We start from the raw sequence: 8,440 nt of genomic DNA, 5'->3' as shown, positions 1-8,440 counted from the left end.
TTAGGAGATATTTTCCCCAGTTCTTAAAAAAGTATTTTTCTTATGGTTATTATTACATAAGTAAATCACATTTAACTGATATGAGATTATGCAATGTTAATTATGTTGGCTCAACATATTGTAAAAAAATAAGAAGTAGATCAGAATTTTATGGTTAAAAAAGATAGGAGAAAGCATTTAGTTCAATAGTTTTAGGCTGGGCACAGTAACTCATGCCTGTAATCCTAGCACTTTGAGAGGCCAAGGTGGTCAGATTGCCTGAACTCAGGAGTTTAAGACCAGCCTGGGGAACATGGTGAGACCCCATCTCTACTAAAAATACAATTACCCGGGCATGGTGGTGTACAGCTATAATCCCCTCAGGAGGCAGAGCCACGAGAGTCAGTTGAGCCTGGGAGGCGTAGGTTGCAGTGAGCTGAGATCATGCTTGTTACTTTATTCCAGCCTGGGCAGCAGAGCATGACCCTGTCTCAAACAAGCAAGTAAGCAAACAAACAAACAAATAAATAAAGTTTTAAGCAAAGATTCATATAATGATTTTAGATTTTCTTTGAATTTTTATCAGTCTGTGATGAAATGGAGAAAAATAATATGAAAAGATTTTTTTTCTTACAGCTTTATTTTAATTCTTTTGATATAAAGGACTTTGCTATTTTGAATTTGCTCTCCTGACTTTTTTGTTGTTAAAGTGTTCTTTATAATGTAAAAATGTTCTTTATAATGAAATGGATTAAGTAGAGATGGTAGTTTTTATATTTTTTAATTCCCTTATTTAAAAAAAAAATGTTGACAACTCCAACATTTTCACCAGAAATAATTCTAGGTTGATTTTTCTTTTCTTTAGGACTTTGAAAGATGTTACATTTTTGTTTTCTGACCTCCATTATTTCTGTTGAGAAATCAGTGCTAGTTTTCTATATTTTAATATGTCTTTCTTCTTCTGTGGCTACTTTTCAAATGTTTTTATATCTGTTTTTAAAACTTTGATTAAGATATAAATGGTATTTGTTCTACTTGAAATTTGCTGAGCTTCCTGATCTTGTGGGCTTTCGTATTTATTGAAGTTGAAAAATTTAAAGCACTAGTTCTCCCTTTTTTGCTTCTCTATCTCCTATCTTCAGACATTCCCTAAAATATTTTTGACTTAACACTGTTCCACTGGTCACTAAGCAACTATTCCATTTTTTCAGCCCCTTTTCTGTCTCTTTCTCAGGTTAGACAGTTTCAATTCCTATGTCTTCAAGTTCATTAATCTTTTCTTCTCTAATCGCTAGTCTGCTGTTAAACTCATATGGTAAAATATTCATTTCAGCTGCATAAGTTCCATTTTTATAGTTTGCATTTCTGTCCTTATTATACTCTTGTTGGCTTCATATTCAAATACTTAAAAATATTTATAATAGCTGCTTTGAAGCCTGTTCTGAAAATTCATCTTTAATTCTGGGTCTGCTCTTATTGAGTGATTTTTCTACTAATGATGGCGTATTTTCCTGCTTCTTCAGATTTCTAATAACTTTTTCTTGGATGCTAGGCATTTTGAATTTTATGACGTTAAATATCAGGATTATTTTAGTCTCCGTTTAATGATGATGAAGTTGGTTGAACCAGCAATCATTTGTGTATCATCTTTGTCTTAAAGACCTGTGTTTAAATTTGCTATACTGGATCTAGAGTAGTTTTAGTTAGTAAGGTATAATGATTCTTAAATCTCTAATGCATTCTCAGGGGTTCAATAAGGCTTTTCTACTCTGGACGATGGGAACGTAAAAGCACCTGAACCCTGTATGAGCTCTGTAAATTAACGCATATCCCTGGCGGTAATCCTTTGTCAGTACTCACGCAGTTTTATTTTTCATCAGAGCTGCTTGGTATTCAGCTAGACTCAAAAGGACTCTAATGTAGTATTTTTAGACTTTTAAAAAGTATTTTGTTTTGTAAATTTCAGGCCCCTCACTCTTCTTGAATTTAGGTAATTGTTTCCTCAACTTAAATTAGCGTTTTTGCTCTATTTAAAGAGTACCCCTTAAACTCAACTTCTAAATTCTAAATTTGAGATTTGTGTTCTCTCCCTGCACTGCAGTCTTTAAAGAAAGGTAGGGCTTACTTTGCCTGTCTGTGTTTTGTTACAGATCACAGTTCTCTATGCTGTTTATTTTCAGTGGCTAAAAACCACTGTATTGTGTATTTTTACAGTTTTCAAGCTGTTTATGGCAGAAAGGGATGTATCAGTTAATCATAATAATCAGGTCATCTTTAAACATATATAATATGCATATACAGTTTTTGTATATGAATATTATACTCTGTTACCTGAATTCCATTATTACTGTTATTGTTGAATAATTCTATCATAGTTTTAAAATTAATTTTTTAATATTTCTCAATAGATAATTAGATTAAACTAATAAGCATTAGTTTTAACAACCTTTCCAGTTAACATAACTTTATTTTTGTAGTCTAATATCATTGGTTTACCACTTGAGTACAGTAAATTAATAGTTGGAATCCTTGTCTTCTTTTCCTTGGCATTAGGAGAAAGTAAGGCTAATTAAAATGAGGCTAGGTTTCAGATTTATATTTTGTGTATGTGTGGATTTATATAGTTATGTTCCTTATTCTCTTATAGCATCGCATAGAATTTGCCCTTTATACATTGCTATTATTTTCATGTGAAATTAGTTTTCCTGTACTTTTTAGAATACGGCATATTTCAAGAAAGCTTTTTTAGCTTTAATTTATTTGAGTTTAGTAATCACAATGGTGATAGTGCTAGTAATCTAAAAATAATTTAAAAATGAATAATTAGTGGCAGCTCTGATTTATCATATTCTGTGTCCTTGAGAAAAATAATTCTTAATATGGAATAAGGGACATGAAAATGCAAATGCAATAGAGAATAGTTTAGTTTAAAGCACTTTAGTCTTGGAAATTTGACTGCAAGTATCAATGTGAACAGAAAATTGCCGCTGTGTGGGTCACTGTTTCTCATCTTTTATAGTGGAGAGATCTGGGGTATATATAATTCCTGCCTGGAAGTATTTTCTACTCTTTTCCACTATAAATACCTAGAAACAATGACTAATGCAGCAGCAATAAGACCTAGATTGTGGTCTTGAAATGTCACTTCTCACTCCCAGAAAACTAGATTTGCTGAAGACATCACTGATTCCAGGTCTCAGACAGGAAACAGGCAGGTGGAGCCTAGCAAATATTGTCATGTCAGTTAGCAAATAAGCTGTCAAAGACTGATTGATTTAAAAAATTCTTCAGGAATTTGGTGGGGTTTCCACTAACCAAAATGACAGCATTTGAACTTCAATAATTTTAATAATTGCAATGAATTGATCAGATCAAACTTATTTATATCTATAAGTACATAATGATATCAAAAAAGAATTGCCTACTTTCAGATTATCAATAGAACTGAATCCATTGTTATTAAAATTGTTTAGGAAAGGTGAAAAAGTAAGCAGGTAGCCTGCATTTTTCTATTAACTCGATATGGGTAACAAAATACTGGATGAGATATTTTTTTTTAATAAAAATATTCTAACAAACACATAAAAATAAAATAATTTCATTAGAATCTCATAATTTTAACCCCTAACAGATGATTAAACTTAGGTATTGTGATTCAATGGCTGTTAAGATCACATAAAGACATGGCAAAATTATGTGCTTTTTGTAGCCTTGCTATACCCTACTTACAGGTTTTTAAAAAGACCAAACTTAAGTATGATTCATTCTCTGGACCCAGCTGCCAATGAGTAGAAATGGCAGGACAGGAGACAGAAGATCACGTTGAGCTGCACCATAAATATGCAGTCAGCAGAGCTCAGACCGTGGGGGCAACTGCAGCACAGTTCTTCAACAGATACATTTTGTAAGAAAGAGAAACAGATTAAAATTAGAGGGAAATAGAATTGTCTTGTGGATTCAGTGAAAAACGTAAACCTTTGAACCAAATAAATATAGCTTTACAAATAAAGGACTAATTGCCTAATGAGTTCTGCCTGAAAGTGTGAATGTTTGGTTTTATGTAGGAAACATCCATGTTTTGATACCTATCAAGCATCAAAATCAGCAAAAATATTTTACTAGATATTGTGAGAATAAATTTGATAAAAAGCATGAGGTAAGGGAATATGAAAAGAATTTATATACCAGAAATCAACCAAGATTTGTTTTTCACAGTTATCCCCAAACTACTCTCAATCATAGTAATTTAATTATTATTATTTTTTTAACACACCAACACTGCCAATCCTGGATCACACTTGTCTTCCTAAATTTATAATACTCCAACAGTGTTTCACCATGTTGGTCAGGCTGGTCTCGAACTCCTGACCTCAAATGATCGGCCCACCGTGGCCTACCAAAGTGCTGGGATTACAGGAGTGAGCCACCACACCCAGCCATATCTTTTTAAAATGCCAGTTGATCATGTTAAAATAAAAATACTCCTACTACTGAGAGTAATAGGAATGAATAAAATATTACAGAAACCAAATTTATTCTCTTTCTGTAATGCACAGGTGAAAAGGACACACACATTCCTCACATCACCCAGTGAAAATGTTAAATATTATTTGTTAAGGTAGCTCACAGGCAGAGAAGCAGCAAAGCACATATTTTCTTTGACACTTGCATTATTCCACACAGAAAGCTCGTCACAGGCATGAGTGTGCATGACACATCATAAAAGGCTCCAGGAGAGCGACCTCACCTCATCCACTCAACATCTTTATAAGGAAAGAAGGAGAGAAAGCGTCTGTGTACAATGGGAGTGTCCCGGACGAGGCAATGACTTATTAAGAAAGGGAGAACTAGAGTTCACTGCGAGGTTGGTGCGAAAGTCATTGTGATCTTTGTCATTACTTTCACGCCAGCCTAATACATTTTTCTGCTGAGCTATGTCACAAACTGTTAGGCAAAATTCTCCCTAAACTCAGATGAAAAAGAGGAAATGATCTTCAGGGCCTTCCAGTTTTGCCTGTTCTCATTCCCTGATGACAAACAGAAAGCTTCCGTCAGCTTCCTGATGCGGCCCCTAACCATCTTTTCAGCCTCTTTTCTCAACTCATCGCTTACCATTTGAACTCCAGATGTTCCGCATTCTTGCCCTTCTTAGGATGGGTCACGCTGTTTTGCAACACCTGCCTCTGGAACAGTGGCATTCCAGTAGAAACAAAGTTTAACCATTGGAGGGCTAGCCAAGAAGAAGGACGGGAGTTTATTACTCAAATGAGCCTCCTGGAAAATTCAGAGGCTAGGGTTTCTCAAGGACAGTTTGGCAGGCGGAAGCCTAGGAATGGAGAAGGCTATCTTTTGCATTAGGGATGAAATCCTAGGGAGTCTAAGCTGTCTTCTTGCCCTGAGGTTCCTGGGTGGGGTCACAAGACCAGTGAAGGAAGTTTCTTAGTATGGATTGCTACTCCAGGTGGTGCCACCTGGTCCATCAGAATGCAGGGTCGAAAACACACCTCAAACACAAATCTTGGGTTTTACGATAGTGATGTTATCTACAGGAGCAGTTGGGGAGATTACAAATCTTGTGACCTCTGGCTTCATAATTCCAGAGCCATAATTTTAACCTTGTAGCAAACTGGGCTAGTTTTACGAAGGTGGTTTCAGTTCCTGAGTCAGGAGTGGGTTAGTTTTGGAAAGGGGCTGTTATCATCTTGGTTTTAAACTATAAATTAAATTCCTCCCATAGTAAGCTTGGACTATGCCCGGGAATGAACAAGGGCAGTTTGGAGGTCAGAAGCAAGATGGAATTAAGTCATATTTCTTTCACATTCATAATTTTTGGAAAGGCAGTTTCCATCACAGCTGTGGACGAGCGTCATCCCACAGTTGAGAGAGTTAAAAATGAGAAAAATTAAATGATTTTCTCACTGTCAGCATATTATTGCCGTGATTGAAAGTAGAATATTGTCATAAGTCCAATCCTTTCCTAAGCCTCTCCGCAAATGGCTAAAAGCTTTTGGAGAAAATGGTTTAGCAGTGCCCCATGTTCAGCACCTCTCTCTTTGCTTGTGACTTCACTAGACCTCGATGAGTTTCCTTTTCCTCTGCGAATGAAGTTTTAATCTGCAGCTGGATAGAAGATCTGAACAGCCTACCTTTCTCTTGGTTTCTGACAAATCTCCCGTTCTCTATGCCCGACTGTCACGCAGTTTCCTGGTGTTCCTCCCTATGTGCAGTCCTGCGAAGGATTTCTTTTCTGATACTCAATTGTTAATTTTGCTAGGACACAAGTAATATATACGTATTTTAAAAACCCAAGTAATATGTATTTTTAAAGCCAATAAGAAATTTATTTTATTTTTAATAAGTCTTCATTTTAGTCAGCGTGGGCTTCTGTAGCAAGATACTGCAAATTGGGTGATTTGTAAACAACAAGTATTTGTTTCCGACAGCTCTGAGGCTTTGAAGTTCAAGATCAAGGTGGCAGAAGATTCAGTGTCTGATCAAGGCCCGCTGCCTAGAAAGCTGTCTTTCCACATGGCAGAAGGGGTGAGGGAGCTCCTTGGAGTCCCTCTCACAAGGGAACTCATCCCATTCATGAGGGTCCTGCTCTCATGACCTGACCACTTATCGAAGGACCTACTTTCGCACTGTCACATTGAGGACAGGGTTTCAGCATCTGAATTTAGGGAAACAGAAACATTCAGTTTATAGTAGCTCTTCTTATTTTGTCAAAACCGTAGATTTACTGAAATGTTATTAAAATAGGGTAGAGTTCCCATATGCTCTTCAGCCAGTTCCCAGCATTATCATCTTAAATAATCATGGTACATTTGTCAAAACTAAGAAACCAATACGGGTGTCTGGTTATTAATTAAACTGTATGCTATTCAGATTTCACCAGTTTCTTTCAGTTCCAGGATCCAATCCAGAATTCCACATTGCATTTGGTAGTCATGTCTCATTACTTTTCTTTATCTGGAATAGGGTCTTAGTATTTTTTCATTTTTCATAACCCTGGCAATTTTGAGGATTTGGGTCAGGTACTTTCTAGAATATCTCCCTGATGTCTTTATCATGACTAGACCAGTGTTATGGGTTTTGGGGAAGAATGCTACAGCAGTGAGGTACCCATTGCACCGTATAAAGGCAAAAATACCATCAGCCTGACTGTCATTGGAGATGCTGTCCTGGCTCACCCGGCTGCAACTGTGTTTATTAGGTTTCTCCCCTGAGAAGTTGCTTTTCTGACCTTTGCATACTATATTCATGGGAAGCAAGTCACCAAGTTTAGCCCACACTCAAAGGGGAAGAGGACAGAATTAAGGTTCACCTTTGAAGAAGAGAGTATCTACACAAATTGTTTCCAATTCTTTTATAAGGTAGAGTCCTCTCTTTTCCTCTATTTATTCAGTCTTTATCAGTAGAGGCTCATGTATGCGTATATTTTGAGTTATCATCCAGCACCACATTATTTATTTTGATATTCCAGCTTTGGACATTGGTAGTCCATTCAGAGTGGCTCCTTGTTGCAGCCACTATTATACTATGGAAAGCAAAATATTGTACATATCAACAGAGCTTACAAAAATATTTAGACTGTGATGCATTTTGCTTATTTAGAAAAATAACGAGAAAAAGGTGATACAATTTTTTTAAGGTAGTGTCTCCCTCTGTTGCTCGGGCTGGAGTGCAGTGGCACCATCTCTGTTCATTGCAGCCTTCCCCTTCCAGGCTCAAAGGATCCTCCTGCCTCAGCCTCCCGAGTAGCTGGGACCTTAGGTGCATGCTACCACAACCACATAATTTTTGTATTTTGTTGCAGAGAGAGAATTTTGCCATATTGCCTAGGATGGTCTCCAACTCCTGGGTTCAGGTAATCCACCTGCCTTGGCCTCCCAATGTGCTGGAATTATGGGCATGAACCACCATGCCCAGTCTGTGGTACAGTTATCACTGAATTTTGAAAGTAGATAGAATAGTACATTGCATCTCCGTATAATTAACTCCTAGTTTTAAAATTAGCAATGTTTTATTATATGTTTTATACTTTTTTGATGAAATATTTCAAATTAAATCCAGACATTAATATTTGTCTTTTATAACTTTAATATATATTTGTGAAAGATATTTATTGGATAACTGCAATGCCATTAGAAAAACTGTAGTATTCCGACACCCAGTCCATATTCAAATTTCTTTGATTACTCAAAAATGTCTTCATATAGTTTTACAGAGAATCTTAAAATATGTCCACACGTTGCCGTTGTTATGCCCCTTAAATCATTTTAATATAGAACACGCTTCGTCCACTCACTCCCTTTTTTCTGTCAAGATATTAATCAGTTGAAATAACTGGCTGACACACAGGTTTGTGTCCATCACCTGGATTCACGTTAATTGAAAGTTAGAACAAAGGCTTGTGTTGTTTACCCCTTTTTAGGTAAGAGTATTTCACAGATGGTGATGT

Source organism: Sapajus apella, unplaced genomic scaffold, assembly GCF_009761245.1.
Source record: "Sapajus apella isolate SASKATOON/1434 unplaced genomic scaffold, GSC_monkey_1.0 scaffold132, whole genome shotgun sequence".
Classification (NCBI taxonomy): domain Eukaryota; kingdom Metazoa; phylum Chordata; class Mammalia; order Primates; family Cebidae; genus Sapajus; species Sapajus apella.
This window is presented reverse-complemented; position numbering follows the sequence as displayed.